The 16,915-nt window shown below is 37.1% G+C and overlaps 1 long non-coding RNA gene across 1 annotated transcript; it reads left to right on the forward strand.

Annotated features, from left to right (window-relative positions):
• The first annotated feature begins 15,440 nt into the window (after positions 1–15,440).
• LOC117335385 lies at positions 15,441–16,695 on the forward strand. Its single transcript, XR_004534390.1, has 3 exons — positions 15,441–15,572; positions 15,847–16,096; positions 16,262–16,695. It is a non-coding gene; the product is annotated as an uncharacterized LOC117335385 (long non-coding RNA).
• Positions 16,696–16,915: the final 220 nt, after the last annotated feature.

Genomic DNA, 16,915 nt, shown 5'->3' on the forward strand with positions numbered 1-16,915 from the left:
ATCTTCAATTATAGTTTATATGCAACGAATTTATCGTTCTTTTAACATGTACATGGATATGTAAATTTTGTACTTAATTATATGTGCAATTTAATTTTATGTTTGTTCAAGATACTTTATTTTGTAGTTCTATCCAGATTTATATGGTTATTTTGGATCAAAGAGTTCTTGGTGTATATGGTAATTAGATAAAACCAATAAGCAATCTCCCAAGAGGGGTATGTCAATTATCTATGCCCCCTTCAGTGCACCTCTTTTCACGTTTCCACCCACAGTCCCCAGTAACACATGATCTTAAAATGGTGACCTGTCTTAAGGCGGCAAATGTATTGCTTTATATATGTTTACATTTCTTGTGCAGATTTTAATTTGACGGTGTTTTTTTTGTTTTTTGTTGTTGTTTTTTTTTTTTTTTTTTCTTTTTTTTTTCTTTTTTAAATCTCAGTATATTATTACATAGTTAGGACAGTCACTCACTCCTGGGCAGTATTCCTTGGGAAAATGTCCTCAATGTTAATCTGGGCTGCATCTATGAGCGGATATGACATGATTGTGATGCCATTTTGGCCATTCTTTCTATCTGTCACCCAGATTACATTTATATTGACAATAAATACAATAAAATAAATACAATACAGTTAAATTGCTATAAGAAAACGCTAAATTAAATCTTAATATCAGACAGACGAATTTCGATTCGGGAGATATGTATTGTTGTCAGTATAATGTGACCGGGTGAGTGTCTTACTGGGTGTCTTCGGCAGTATCCTTATGTGACCAACTTTTACCAAAATCTATAAGTCATACATTCTTCCGTTATTAGAATATTGTCGTTAGGTTTGGAATGCGTACTTTCTGGATGACTCAGATAAATTGGAAAAACTTTAGCTAGAATTTGATAGAATAATGACACTCTTAATATCTTACGCTTAACGAAATCCAATATATTCTGAATGCGGGATAAAAATTAACAATATGTATAAATGGAAAGTTTTTAAAGAAACAACTACAATAATTCAAGTTAACAATGTTCGATAAATTTTAAATTTTATGATTTTTTTACATGTTTTTCTACTTAAATGTATCACTACCTTACCTCATGTATGTCGATATGACATATTTGGTTTCAAAATAACAGAAATATATACACAGTAAACTTTTATAATTGACTTTTAAATCTACATTAGCCTGTGAAAATTATTAACAATTTTGTTAGGATACCCCTTCACTTAATTTGGTGTTATGCAAGGCCGTCAACTATCACTATCGGTTGATATAAGGATTAATCATTTATGCGATAATGGTTTATGTTCATGTATCTTCAACAACTGAGATGGGGCCGGCGCTAACGTTAAATCTCATAGGCGTTAACCCGAACTTCAATAAATTCTTATCTAAATTAACCAAGGGAGTAAGACAAAAGTGTGTTTCCCAGAAAACTGATATAGCTGGATACAAAAAAAAATAAGAAAGAGTATGCCTTATTTATAAAGATGAAAAACGCTTGTTTAGTCACCTTGATATTAGATAGAGATACTTTGCCTGTTGTCAAATTAATAATGATATTAAAAAACCAAGCTGTGGTATCTTACTTATTTTTCTCTTTTTTTCAAAGCCATCAAACCCATCTAGTATTAATTTGTTTAATATTTGCGATTTGTTCGATCAAATATTACATATTTCATAAATAAATTAAATAATAAAAAATCTATTCTTTCATCTTCTTTGTCTGTGATTATATTTTAATGTATATTCATGGACACCCATACATACATGCAAACCATGTTACCACATGCATATAGGAAATAACTATATATTCACTCTCACGTGGACTCTGCACTTATAATATATTGAAAGGATTAACTTCTTTAATTGTAAAATACATCGTATTTAATATACATATCCGTAAAAAAGTAAGGGGGTATCGTGATAATTACCTAATACCCATTAAATAACTCATCCACTTCCGGTTCGTCTAAATTGCAAACAAACCGTGATTGTACATTATTATTATGTACAATAGCATCCATTCCAACTAGTGTTCGTTTTCTTCTATCTCCAAGACGCATGATCGCCAACATATTTGATAAAATTTGGTTTTGTTGGGTGTTTTTTATTCATTTTCTTAATTTATTTATTTTTATAAATTTGTCACTATGCAACAGCTATTCAAACTTGATAAAGGACGGGCTCTTGCAATACTCATAGACAGCAGCACTTAATAACCGGTGTAATATGTCGTTGCTGACAGGCTGTGAGAGGAATATATATTTTAATAAAGAGGACCAGCGTCTTGATACGTTGTCGCCATTTTATTCAAATAACTATAAAACATATCTCGGACCAACATATCCGGAATCAAGTACAAACTAATAAAACAAAATTAGAAATAAACAACAATATCCGGAATGGAGTTATTTCCCCTTAGACCATAATACTATAAGATATCTCACAGACCAGTAACACCATATACATAACATGCCCCCCCTTGAAAAATTGAACCCTGTGAAATTAAGAACTGGTCATGAGATATCTGATTACATGACATGAAATGACAATGAAATACAGAAATCAAGAATTTTATACTATTAACTTAAATGCAACTATAAAAAAAACCGAGTAAATCTGTAAGAAAACCTCCCTCACACAACACCAAGTCTACATCATACCTATAGCTACCCTCCAGCTGCGCAATTCTGGAAGACAAATACAAGGATGCAGACTTAATAGAATGGGCAAAAGAACTTCACATACAAAAAACAAGTTATTAAGCTACATTTAAAATGATATTAATTTCAGTAATTTAACAAGAATTGTATTAAACTTTAGTAAATATTTATGACTTCTACAATATTCAAGAAATCAAAACTTAAGGCACATACAAATTTTAAGATACAACAATCATAAAAAATACACTTTGTACCTATACAATATGCTATATACAGTACACCTGTATTCAACTATGAACACAAGAATGATTACATTTGATACAGTAGATCAAATGCAGATTATCATTCTGAAACCCATCAAGCTTGTCATTCAAAAATAAAATAATATACCAGTAACATGCTAAATGGTAAATCCTTTGTGGTAATACTAACTTTGTTATTTATATAATATATAAACGTTTAACTTGCAATATCAACATGTTGTGTACAATAATGTATTATACAATGTGATTTCAGTTATAGAGTAAACCATGAAAAATATTCAAACAAAGCAAACAAAGAACCTTAACTTTCCTCTGCTATATCAATAGCATATCAAATATCAAATACAGCCATACAATATGTGATTACTTGCAATGATAATGTTATATTCTAATACAGTTCAGTATATTGTGAAATAAAACTCATGCAAAACCAGCACATTATATTCATCACTCGATCACCTATATAAATCATCAAATATAAATAATTTCTCTGCGACAAATCGTCTTGCAATGTACATAAGGAAATTCAATAAAGTAATCATCTGTTCAATGAGAAATACACTGTTAATCAACTTAAAATATAATATTACAAATTTAAGCAATGTCATGACAAATATCTATACTAGGGGAGGTGGTCGGGCACGGATCTTTGACCTTGTTTTTACATCTAGGTCAAGGAAAGAAAACCATCTGGCATTTTGGGCTGGCTCACCCTTCAAATGTGCTAAATATTCATTTCCTTTTCCCACATTCCTCATCGCAAGGACACGTTTAACTTTGTCTTCGTCTGACGCCGTGTTGGAAACTTCCGCCGGATCCACGTGATCCGAGTCTCTGAAGCGAAGTGGCTTCTGACGAGCACGTTGCAGGCGACCAGGCAAATCTAAAATGAGCGGCTCGGTTGACTGTGACTGTGGTACACTTTGTAAATTTTGATGGGGCTTCGGAATCAATGGAAACAAGTCGCGAATTTGTCTTGGCAGAATTGAAATTGATTTGCTATTATTATTGCCTAATAAAACTGGGCCGGTGGGCTTTCCAGTATCATTTGAAGCCGATGAATTTGTGCTGTCGTTTGTCAAATCCTCAGATCTCTGGGAAATATCAATATCTGTAGGTTGTTCGAAATCGTCATGGGGGTGTTTATCCACATCTGTAGTAGCCACATAAGCTTCATTTTGCTCATTTTGGGAGATGATAGTTTTCTTGACAGCGGGTAGAAAATAGCCTGTAGGTTCTGGGACGCGAACAAATGCTACCTTCAGTCTGTCCTTGTGAATAGGACGTGGGAGAAGTTTTCCAGAATCTTTATCTAGTAGACGCACAAGGTGATCTGACATGACATTGTTGACGATGTAGGGACCAGAATAACGTGGTTGAAACTTCTGACCTTGACCTGAAGGTGTCTTAAGTAAATACACATAGTCACCAGCACTAAGGTTCAAGGGATGAACCTTGGAATTTGCCCTTTCCACATACGATGCCTTAGCTGATTCAGCAGATGCCTTCACTTCCTGTCGCACAACTTCTAAACGCTTTGCCATTGACAAAACATAGTCGTGATAGTCTTTTGGAAGAGAGCGAAGTTCGACTGGAAGTGTGTGCGTAGACAATGGAAAGTGTGGACGAAACCCAAACACTATTTCGAACGGACTATATCCTAATGTCGCATTCACTGTATTGTTCATAGAGAAAACAACTGAAGATAGTACTTTGTCCCACTGGTGGCCATCTGTAATGAAAGGTGTCAAACGCTCCGCTAATGTTCGATGCGTTCTCTCCACTGAGCCGAGACAATGATGAGAGAAACTCGGAGTATATTCCTGCTTTATATCAAGCAAACGGCAAACTTCCTTCGTACAAGTGGAAAGAAACTCTGACCCTTGGTCAGACACAAAAGCGTTACAGGTTCCGAAAGTCGTCATCAATGAGTATATTGCCTCCGAGACTGTAACTGCATCCTTGTTCCGGATAGGAACAGCAAAGAGATATTTGCTAAATTGGTCCACCGCGGTAAACACATACGAATTGCCATTCTTGGAAACAGGTACTGGCCCATACAAATCAAGTTGCCAAACCTCAAAAGATCGAGATGGTGTGGGAAATGCAACTATACCAGTTTTTGTATGTGCTCGAGTTACTTTCCGTTCTTGACATTGTGGACACGACCTTACATACTCTGCTATGCGGGTTGCCATACATGGAAAATAATACGAATCCTTGATGCTATCCAAAGTATGCTGTATACCTCCATGTCCTGCCATAGGCGAGTTGTGATGTAGTTCTATGACAGTTTTGATCATCACCTCAGGAAGCACCAGCTGATATTGCTGCAGTGATCTTGTTCTTTTGCACTTTGAAATGCGCGAATGGAACAAAACGTCATTTGCAAATACATAATCTGAACTTTCTAACATGATTCGCCTAGAATCCTTTTGAGAAGCAGGTAATCTTCCATCTTGCAGGTAATGAATGATGTGGCACAATGTTGTGTCCTTGCGTTGTAGGTTCTTAACAGTATCAAGGTCAAAAGAGCCTTGTGAAAATATGTCCATATCGCAAACTCTTATCGAAACCTCAGAAAAATAATCGGCAGCTGAAGAATGTACCGCATCTGTGTCAATGGAATCCTCTGTGTTAAGTCCTGGAGAAGCTGTGACATGTTGTTCAACATCCTTATTGAAAGTGTTATCTTGATCAACTGTCTCCTGCTCTGTAAAATCTACATGGGAATCTCCTAAGGAAAGTGTCTGTTCTCTTTGTTCTTGCGGTGTTGATTCGAATGAAGAGACACTATCAGCCTGTTCTACAGGAGGACTTTCCTCTCTATGGGAATCTCTTTCACTTGTTGTCACTGCGTGCCTTTTGGACTTCCTTTTCTTCCTAGTTAATCTACCGTAATCAAAATCATTATCTTCTGTGTCCGCGTCATAAACCCGATCTTGTTGGAGAGAATCTGCTAAGTGTTTCTGAAAATCATCCAAATGTGAAGGTGGTATAGCTGGGGGCAATGTTTGCACATTGTTGACTTCATTGGGAAACGAAGACGATTCATCGGAACTGTCAACAAATAAACTTTTCAGTTGGTGACTCTCCGGTAATACAATAGTCCCAGTTTTCTCTGTGATGTAGGGAAAGTGAGGATCGTCTTCTTCTGGACTTTGGAAATCAGGATATTTCTGGGGAGATCGTGAAAGAGTGTCGGCAACTTGCATCTGGCTTGCTGGCTTGTATCTAATCTCAAACGTGAATTGTTGTAGAATAGCTATCCATCTCTCATAAATTGCTCCTTTCATTTGCTTTTGAAATAAAGGTTTAAGGGCTTGATGGTCGCATTCTACAACGAACTTAGCTCCTCGCAAGTATGATGCGCAATCCAGAATAGCCGTGACCATTCCAAGAAGTTCCAGCTTCGTTGGTCCATATGACCTTTGCCATCGTCTCAGTGATTTTGATCCAAAGCGAACCACTCGGAAGTCCTCAGGTGAGTCCTGTTTTTGGTAAAGCATATAACCTATGCCTCTGGAACACGTGTCAACGCCGAGATAGAATGTCTTGGTAAAATCAGGAAATGCGAGAACATCGCAGTTCGTAAGCAATGATTTCAGTTTGTCAAGAGCATCTTGATGCTTCTTAGTCCAGAAAAAGGAGACACCAGACTGTGTGAGACGTATCAAAGGTTGTGCTTCTGCGCTATAGTTTGGAATAAATTTCCTGAACCAGTTAAATAATCCAAGTATTCGCCTTAAAGCTTTCACATCTTTTGGAGGGCTGATGTTCTGTATGGCTTCCACTCGATCAGGTGGTGGAGAAATTCCATTTTCTGAAATCTGATGACCAAGAAAAACGCAAGACTTTTCAGCGAACGTACACTTTTTGGGATTGAGTTTTAACCCTGCTGCCACTAGTCGTTTGAACACATCTTCAACATCGTTCATGTGTTGTTTCATATTTGGTGAACTGATAAGGACATCGTCAATGTAACAAAGGCAAGATCTAAAAGTGAGTCCTCTCAAGACTTTATCCATCAGCAGCTGAAAACTACTTGGAGCCGTGCTCAAACCCATAGGTAACCTTTGGAATTTGAATGTTCCGTAACAGGTGTTAAAAGCAGTCAAGCCAGTACTATCAGCGTCGATTGGCATCTGAAAGAAACCCTTTGACAAGTCAATGGATGTAAAGTATAATGGTTTTCTATCTGCAAATGATTCCGTGAGTTCCTCGAGATTTGGAATTTGATATTGGAATGTCTGAGTCTGGGAGTTAAGATATCGAAAGTCTACACAGAATCTAAATTGAGACAGGCTTGATGTCTTGGTAATTGGATGTGTTGGTTGACCCGAGTGATCCTTTTTTGACACAAGGACAACTGGACTGGTGATGAGGATCTGTTCAGACTCATCCACTGGTGCTATGATTCCTTGATCCAACAGTTCATCAAGTTGATGTCGTAATACTTCTCGTTTATCGGGAGGAAGACGATAGGGTCTTTGATGCTTAGGCTTAACATCTGGTTTGAGGAGGATCTTGTGTTTCACAAGCTCAGTGTAGCCAAGGTTTGGTGACTCTGGTGTCACAAACAACTCTTTGTGTTGACGGAGCAAATCTTGAAGATTTTCTTTCTCTGTTGGTGTTAAGTGTTCTGGGATTTTAAACAGTGAATCGAACGAGCTATGAATGCCTGTTGGGTGTTCTTGTGCAGAGCCGGTGGGCGTCTGTACATTCTGCACACTGTCAGTAGAAAACTGGTATGTATCGTATTCCAATGAATGTTCAAACCTTGCTAAAACTTTCCCTTGCAGCAATGTAACCGGATTGGAAGAAGGATTTAAAATCTTAATGGGAACAACACCATCCTTAGCAACAGTTACTAATGTCCTGGCAACCATTAAGTTTTTGTGAACACAAAAGCTACTTCCAGAACAGATGCCCTGTGATCCACATAGGATGTGTGTTGGTACTGCTCCCCATAATACAACTTCCGAATTAGGAGGTAAAACGATCCTTTTGGTACACGTGACAGGAGATGGATCAAATGAACAAGTAGAATTAGTAAAATCGAGAATGACACCCTTGTCTTGTAGATATTTCACTCCCAAAATCAATGGATGAGATGTACACGGTAAGATATGTACTAGAATGTGATGAACAAACCCAGCTACTTGTACAGTTATTGTTGCTGTTCCAATGATCGCTATCTTCTTGTTGTCAGCCAATAATATCTGTTTGTCAGGCAGATGTTGAAAATTAGCTTTGAAAAAAGGTGGTATACTGTCATACAAATTTTCACTGATAATATTTAGAGAGCTGCCTGTGTCGACAAGAGCCGATATTTGGGTGTGATGAATTTTTACAGGGAGAAAAATAAATTGAGGTTTTGAAACATCCTGTAGTGAGTTAGACCCCACATGAATTGAGTTTACACTGGATTTCCCGAGGAGGGGGGTCTGTTCCACCCCGGGTGTTGTTGGGTTTCCCTGTGGCGCATTATTTCCTAAAAATCTGCAATCTGTAGCCGGATGTCCCCACTGCTGACAAAGCTGGCACTTCAAACCTGGGGCCGACTCTCCAATCCCAGTCCAATTACATAGCCTCTTTGGGTGTCCCAGACCATGGCATGCAAAACATTCAAGTGAAGGCCGAGAATGACCATCCTGTGCGTACTGTTGTCGCCTGGGATTCGAGGGTTGACGAGGCTGGTTATAAGGCCTTGAACCTGGTTGAGATGTAGAATGTTGTGGAGACTGTTTGGTAGATATGGCCTCAACAAGGTTGGTAAGTTTCTCCATCTGAGCTTTGAGGTCATTGATTTCCTGTTTCTGTGGAGGTTCAATACTTTCGGTAGAGGACATTGCACATAATATCCCCGTCGAATCCTCACTGTGTTTGCGGTAGCCACAACTTTCCCCCATTTTTGCAGCTATTAAAGCAGATGATAAGTCCTTAGGATTCCCTGCACGAACAAAAAAAGCTAATTCCTGTGGCAACCCACTAATGAACCTTGCAAGGATTTCATGTTCCTGTTTTCTGATCAATTGCCCCTTTTCCAACAACAATGGAAATCTTCCATTGGTTGCCCTGTTAAGAGAGACAGCTTATTAAATGTTTCATTCTCAATAAACATCTGGGGACTTTGCCAATCTATGGTAATGAATCTGGACTTAAACTCTGCAATCAAATTATCCCATGTGTTCTTTGTGGATTGAGGTAATGCATTAAACCATGCTAATGCTGGTCCTAATAAATGCAAGTGGAATGCTGCTATTTTTTTGTTGTTATTGTCAGTGACATCAATCAATGTAGCATATGACTCGAATTCCGATAAGAATTTGTCCCCATTTTCATGTGGATAACCAGAATATTTTTGACAAATTATGGATTTCGCCATATCTAAGTCCAGTAATGTGTTTTGAAACAGCTGGATGATGTAAAGATTGATGGAACAGAAATGTCCGGAAATGGCAGATCTAAATCTTCAATTGGAAATGCTGAAATTTGGTTTGGTGTACTTGAACGGAAATTATCACCTGGTTCCTGTATTGCATTTTCGAAAATAAATGAATCATTGAGAATTTCATCGTCATTCCAGTCTGTGAAAGTATCCTCGGGGCTATTATCTGGGATGAATGGTGTAATGTTGTTCATTTCGTGGAGTATAATTCGCTGACATTTTCAGAGTATATAGTACATATGTTTATATATATATGTACAATGTAGTACCAAAGTGTTAAAATATACTCACTATAACACTGTAACAATGTCGGCCGTTGGGCTTTCAACATCTAAACATAATATTTTGAATAAAGAATGTATATATAAGTTACATAACTAATGTTGGCCGGTGGGCTTTCAATAAAGTGCAACTTTTCATATTATGTTGGCCGGTGGGCTTTCAACATTTGAAATAATATATCTAATATACTAGTCTCTGGCATACATTCACAACTTTTCCCTGCCATACTATCAATAAATTGCGTCGAGGATGGAGTCCGTCATACAAGTTATAATAACAAAATTGTGATGTTCTCCCTCGTGGCCTATGAATACGCAAGTCTGTATGGAGGGCTAAATGACATCCAGTATTTTTACTGTTAAAATCGTTAATGAAATTGTTAAGCTTCAGAACAAACTCTTCGAATTTCTGTTGGTGTCTTGTGGTTACTGAAGATGGTTCTAGAGGGGATTTGTGTGGATATTTCCGAATAGATATTTTTAAATCCTTGGGAGGAATTGTACCAAATATCACCTGAGCTGTTGGATTGTGTGTTTTGATTTCCTGTTCAATGTCCAAAATCTTCTTTGTAAGGTAATTGTATTTGTTAATCTGCTCTTGTTCCAAATAATCTCCTATGTTGTCGGGAATGTCATTTATACCCGCGCAGATGATGTAGAGTTTGTACCCCGTATGGTTGAAGTTTTGCAAATAACGAACTTGATCACAGTCCAGAACCTCGCGAAACATTTAATGCAATATCTACCAGACGCGCCCCGGCGAATCTAGAATCACTAAATAATACACACCTGTTCATATTTCATTATGCGGGTGGTGAAAATATAGGGTTTCATACTTTCATATAGTTCAGTTCACAATTTACTAAATAGAGAAATCACTGTCATGAAACACGTGGTTAACAAACACATAACATCGTCAAAAGTTAAAACACGCCGTTTACTCGTTAAATTACGTCCTGACTTACCTAGCAGTAATTAATGAGTATATCTGTTCACCTTTGGATTCTCCACCATGTAATATGTCGTTGCTGACAGGCTGTGAGAGGAATATATATTTTAATAAAGAGGACCAGCGTCTTGATACGTTGTCGCCATTTTATTCAACTAACTATAAAACATATCTCGGACCAACATATCCGGAATCAAGTACAAACTAATAAAACAAAATTAGAAATAAACAACAATATCCGGAATGGAGTTATTTCCCCTTAGACCATAATACTATAAGATATCTCACAGACCAGTAACACCATATACATAACACCGGTCGCTACTCGAGTTGTAGTCATAAATCGACGGAAGTTGATGACAGACCGAGATTCGAACTTCCCTATGCAATGTCATGGGGTCAAGATCGGTTCATTAGCTAGAACGTTTACGTCACAGGAGATTAACGGCAACCGAAACGGCACGAAATACCATTGGTAATGAAAACAGACAGATCAACCCCAAAACTGTTGGAAATATACTGAGAGAGTCATATTCACACTCACATCGTCAGCGCCAGTGTCACCTCAACACCGGACGCACCATATGCGATGGTCGACGGCACTTGTGCCCAGACGTTTCCCAATGAGACGTTGGAGGCCCGTACTTTTCACTGATGAATCTCATTTCACGTTATTTCGTTTAGATGGCCGTCTACGTGTCTACCGACGTCGATGGGAGAGTTTTACAGACGCTTGTGTCTTGGAGTGCGACAGATTTTGGAGGTGGATCGGTTATAGTTTAGGGACGAATTTCCCATTAGTCAAAAAAGACACCTGTAGTGATTATTAATGCGAATTTATTTTACGGCTGTATTCTATCGAGATGAGATCCTAAGGTCGTATGTTGTGTTATTTAGATGGGGGAAACCATTCGACCTTGCTAGAGTTTGTAGACACTTTCTGGCAACCCAGAACATAATCTTTATTGAATGGCTTCCATATAGCCCCTGATTTGTCCCCAATCGAACATCTTTGGGATGTATAGATAGAAGAATTAGGATTCGGCCAAACATCCCGATTAATTATAACCGCCCCACAATTGGCCAACACCCTTACCAAGGAATGGAATAGCATTCCTCTAAGGACAGTCAATGACCTTATGAACCCCATACAACGCAGAATTAGCCACGAAATAGCTGTTCGAGGATGACACGTACGATATTAGTGATATGTCTAACAACAGCCGTTCTTTCAACATTGTGTTCACAGGGTATTCTATTTCATTGCGGTCTAATGAAGTCTTCATATGTTAAAAATCTAAGAATTTTTTAGGACGGATAGTCCAATATTTGAACCTAACAACTGCATTTTACATGTCGGTAATTTGCCCACAAATATTATTTCATTTAACGTGAGTTTGAAGTTGCGTTTCTTTAATATTTCAGTATATGTACTGTACATACATATTGACCATGGGTTGAAAATATCACAACATGAATGAGTTATCCCCCTTCACACAGTTGTTTTCTCGGTTTCAACAACTTTTAAGCTATTTTTAAGTTGTTACCATGGTATTCATAGCTCTAAAAAAAAAACAGGGAAAAAAAAGTTTACTTATCCTTCAGAACTGTTTTAAAATTGCAAATATTGTACAGATTACAAATGCATACATTTTTTTAGCGTAAACTGTCGTACGTCGTGTCGTGGTTATTTTAATATATTCATATAGGACAGTACATTGTTCATCGTTTATATAAGGAATTTATGTAATATTTACTGTTATTTAGTCCTTCACGGTAATTTGTTTCTGCTGACCGTGACGGTAGAGAGAGGGGGAGGGGGACGGACGGACGGACGGACGGACGGACAGGGGGACAGACAGACAGACAGTCAGGGGGTAGAGACAAAGACAGTGAGAGGGGGGGGGGGGGGCTCGGAATAAGTCAAAACTCCAACCGAGATATGCAATGACAGTATGGTGGCCGAGATGTGGCATTTCCTCGTTTCGCCCCGACATGCGGATAAATATCTGTGCTACGAAAAGGTGATGTCTATCAGTCGAAAAGACAATAATTATCGCTATTTCAGGCGACATAACTGAATAAACCATTATAAAAACGGTTGCAGTGTCGACGTTCAATAAAATGAACGATAATAGCGTTGGGTCATCTAAAATGTTCTATGACGTCATAATTGTCCATCGTCACGCGAGATTTCCCGGTCATTGTCCTGTTGCTAGCGACACGAAGAGGCTGAGCTGTACAGAGCAAACAAAATTTTACTTGATATTTATCTCATTATCGACAAAAATTGTTGATATTTACATGATTGCGGATTAACTGAGGGTAAGTAAAGTGCAACTGATTATTTTAAATGAAATCAATACGTTATTTATATTTAGTAAGAAACATATTTAGTGTTATGGGTCCAAGCTCAAGTTCTGATTATTAACTTTGAGTCTAACATTATATACAAGTTCTTATAATGTTAGCGATACCAAAATTAATACATGAAAAATGTAAATCGCTCGTCTGTCAACATGTATCAATATTCTGAAACAAACTAGGAATTAATCCCTTTGAGTAGACGCCCTGATATTTTCACAGACGACGATGGTGCCATATCTTTTAATTACACCATTATTGCTTTCTATAACAACTTTTTACTTCTCGTAAACCGGGCAATTTCTAATTACGTTTTTCATTCCTTTCCCTACATTGTACGAACATTTATTTGCATGTAAATCATATGAGAAGCATTCTAAATATTTTTAGAGGCGGCTAAAGTTTCTCTTTTTTCTTACCAACTTTCTTCTTCTTAATGACAATTAGACGTAGAATGCCTATCACCTTTTTTAAACAATGGCATAACTGTGGCCATTTCCACATATTTGGATAAATACCAGAAGAAAGTGACAAATTAAAAATTATTTCAAGCAGTTTGCAGTTGACTGAGCAGTATATTTAGCATACATGTATGACTTATTCCATCATGAGGCTTTACCTAATTTCAAAGTTTTTAGTATATCTATAATTTCTGAGGAGTTCACTCTTTAAGAGCTAATATTTTTTTCTGTTTTGTTCTAAAATAGAAATATCTGCGTTTCTGTCTTCAAAATTGGTTATATCTGTTGATAGGACGTTAAACAAATAAAACCAAACCAAACCAAATCTAAATATTTTTTCTTCAATTTGACTCCTGACGTTGACCCTGTAATTAACATGTCATTTATTTCAATATGACCTCGGAGAAGTATATCAGACTTTGGATCATGGTTATGTTACATTATGTGGAAAATTAAAAGGCAATTTGAACTCAATTGGAAGAAATGGAAACCTGTTCTAGATTTATAGTCATCTGAAAAAGATAGTTCCTCTTTGCATATATAGCTTTAGGTCCCCAAAGACTGACATCGCCTGTTCTAGCTCCTTTCCATTACTTTTTATTTTTACCATTTAAAGAAATTTTCTCCCATGCTTCAGTCGTGTTTATTTTTGTCTGTCTTTGTGTGTGTGCGTTCTATGTGTGATGGTGTGTCCGGTTATGCGTCTGTCTGTGCGTGTGTCTGTTTTGTCTTGTGTGATGGTGCGTCTATGTGTGTGTCTGTCGGTGTCGAAGTGTGTGTGTGTATGTCTGTGTAATGGTGCGTCTGTCTGTCTGTCTATCTGTCTGTCTTGTCTGTGTGATGGTATGTCTGTCTGCTTCTTTCTCATTCTGTATAAATTTAGGTTATGTATGTGTGTTAATTAATATGTAAATGATGTAAGTAGATGTGAGGCTTGTGGTTCAAGCTTAAAATAATCGTGATGAAGATGATGTTTTTTGTGTGATGATAAGGATGATGATGTTTTATTGTGATGAAAAAAATGATAATAATTTATGTATGGATAATGATATCATGATAGATGATGATGATTAAGTGTGATTCTTTTGATGATGATGATGATGATGATGATGATGATGATGGTGGTGGTGGTGGTGATGATGAACCGATGATGATGAGGAGTAAGATGATAATGATGATGCTGATATGATGATGATGATGTTTGATTATGTATGATGATGATGATGATGATGATGATGATGATGATGATGATGATGATGATGATAATGATGATGATGATGTTATTGAATCATGAGTATAGTTACTGTGGGTGTAAGAGTGAGAATGTGTGTGCATATATGTTTCAAATGTTTTGTATTTATGAAAAAAATCTTGAAAAATAAAAAAATTCAAAAAAAAAATCTTACATTATGTGGTTTTTAAACAGTGAAACTTAATTTTTCATGTCATCCTATGTCGGTATTACAGATTATGGAGGATAAACAACTTAAAGAGATTGCAAAACATCTGGTCACTGACGTCATACAAAAAGCCACGGAATACGTCCGGGCGGAAAAAGAAGAAATGGCGGAAATGACCGGTCAACTAGACAAGGGCGTGGACGACATAGTTCAACTGACCATCGGACAGTCCATCACAGCCATTCGTAGTGGACAAACATCGCCAACTGACCACAAGATGGCCGAAATGACAGACCAACTGGATAAGGATGTGGACGAGATTGTAGGTAGAACCATTGGGCGATCAATCACAGCCATCCGTAGTGGTCAAACATCACCGACTGACCAAAAGATGGCGGAAATGGGTGGTCAACTGGATAAGGATGTGGACGAGATTGTAGGTAGAACCATTGGAAGGTCAATCACAGCCATCCGTAGTGGTCAAACATCGCCAACTGACCACAAGATGGCCGAAATGAGTGGTCAACTGGATAAGGATGTGGACGATATGGTAGGTAGAGCCATTGAGGGGTCAATCACCGCCATTGGGCGGTCAATCACCGCCATTCGTAGTGGTCAAACATCACCGACTGACCACAAGATGAGAAGCAGTGAGATACAGGAAAAGACAAGAGAGCATGGAACCGGAAATGACGCAGAATTACAAAAGGCAAAAACTTACTCAACTGACAAAGGTATATATTTATATATGATGGTAATTTAAATGATAAAACATTTTCATGGTTAAACATAAAATAGTTTTTTGTTGTTTTTTGTTTTTGTTTTTGTTTTTTTTAACATAACGTTTATTTGTTTGTTTGTTTGTTTGAGAATTAAATAATTAAGTTGTAGTTGAGGGTTAAGGTTGAAATAAGACAATGTACAGTTGTATCATTATTTGACGATTGGATCCCTTTCGTGTTTAGGTAAGACTGGTCGGTAAGTACTACCATATTATGTTGTTCTTAGATCAGGCAAGCGGAGTTCCAGCAGATCGTCACTCAGGATAAAGCTGCGACCAAAGTGAAGAAAACATTTTTCGAGCGTCATCTGGACAGACTTCTCGGGGTAAGTTAATTTTTGGAAAACTTATCGTTGGTATTAAGTATGTTATGAGTGTTGCGGAGAGGGACTGGAAATATTTTGGTTTTATATTACTTAAGTTTATTTTGTTTTATATTTTAGAGAGAAAAGAAAAAAGCAAAGAAAATAAAATCAGGTAAGTGTATATTTAATATAATTTAATTTGATAGCATTCGTAGATATAATAAAATCTAATCATAGCTTTACGTTTATAGATACAAAATGGGTTTTTTTTTTAATTAAAACTTTGACGTGATCGTTTATTACATCAAAGTAATAATTATATTTTTGCCTTTTTCAGCAGGACTTCGAGACAGCACCCCCAGTGGAGGAAGTAGGAAACTTCCATCAAAGGCCCATAACAAAAGGGATTGGATCCTTAAAAACATCCTGTGCTGTTTTGTCCGCCAGACGGCGACAGTGGAGCCCATTGCTGACTAAATAGATGATGTGTGTGAGACTATCATCGGAAAATGTCAGCAAAATCACAGAAGACTGGATCCGGAATAAAAGTGTACCAAGTGAACACGTGGAAACATCGTGATAAAAAGACCAACATGTTTTCTTGAGAACTGAGATGATTACATATTCATAAATTCACTTTTTTATTTATTTTTTTAATTTTTTTTTTAATAGAAATAATCAATTTAATCACTCACCTATAACATGTCAAACTAAAACCAGCCAACGTCTCTTATATGTACGTTTAAAGCTAGTAAGGTTATCTAAATTTGTTTTGAAAGCTATTATTAGAAAATAAAAGAGCATTTTTCCTTATTATTGTTTTTATTTAATAGTTTTGAGAACTCTGCACACGTGATCAAATGTACAAGATAATTGTTCTCGTCGGTAGGTCAAGGACATATTATCAGTGGCGTAGGAAGTCGTCAAAAAGTGGGGGGGGGGGGGGGGGCAATATTTTTTTTAACCTTAAAGTTTACGCACTAAACAAATC

Source organism: Pecten maximus, chromosome 10 (assembly GCF_902652985.1).
Source record: "Pecten maximus chromosome 10, xPecMax1.1, whole genome shotgun sequence".
Taxonomy (NCBI): domain Eukaryota; kingdom Metazoa; phylum Mollusca; class Bivalvia; order Pectinida; family Pectinidae; genus Pecten; species Pecten maximus.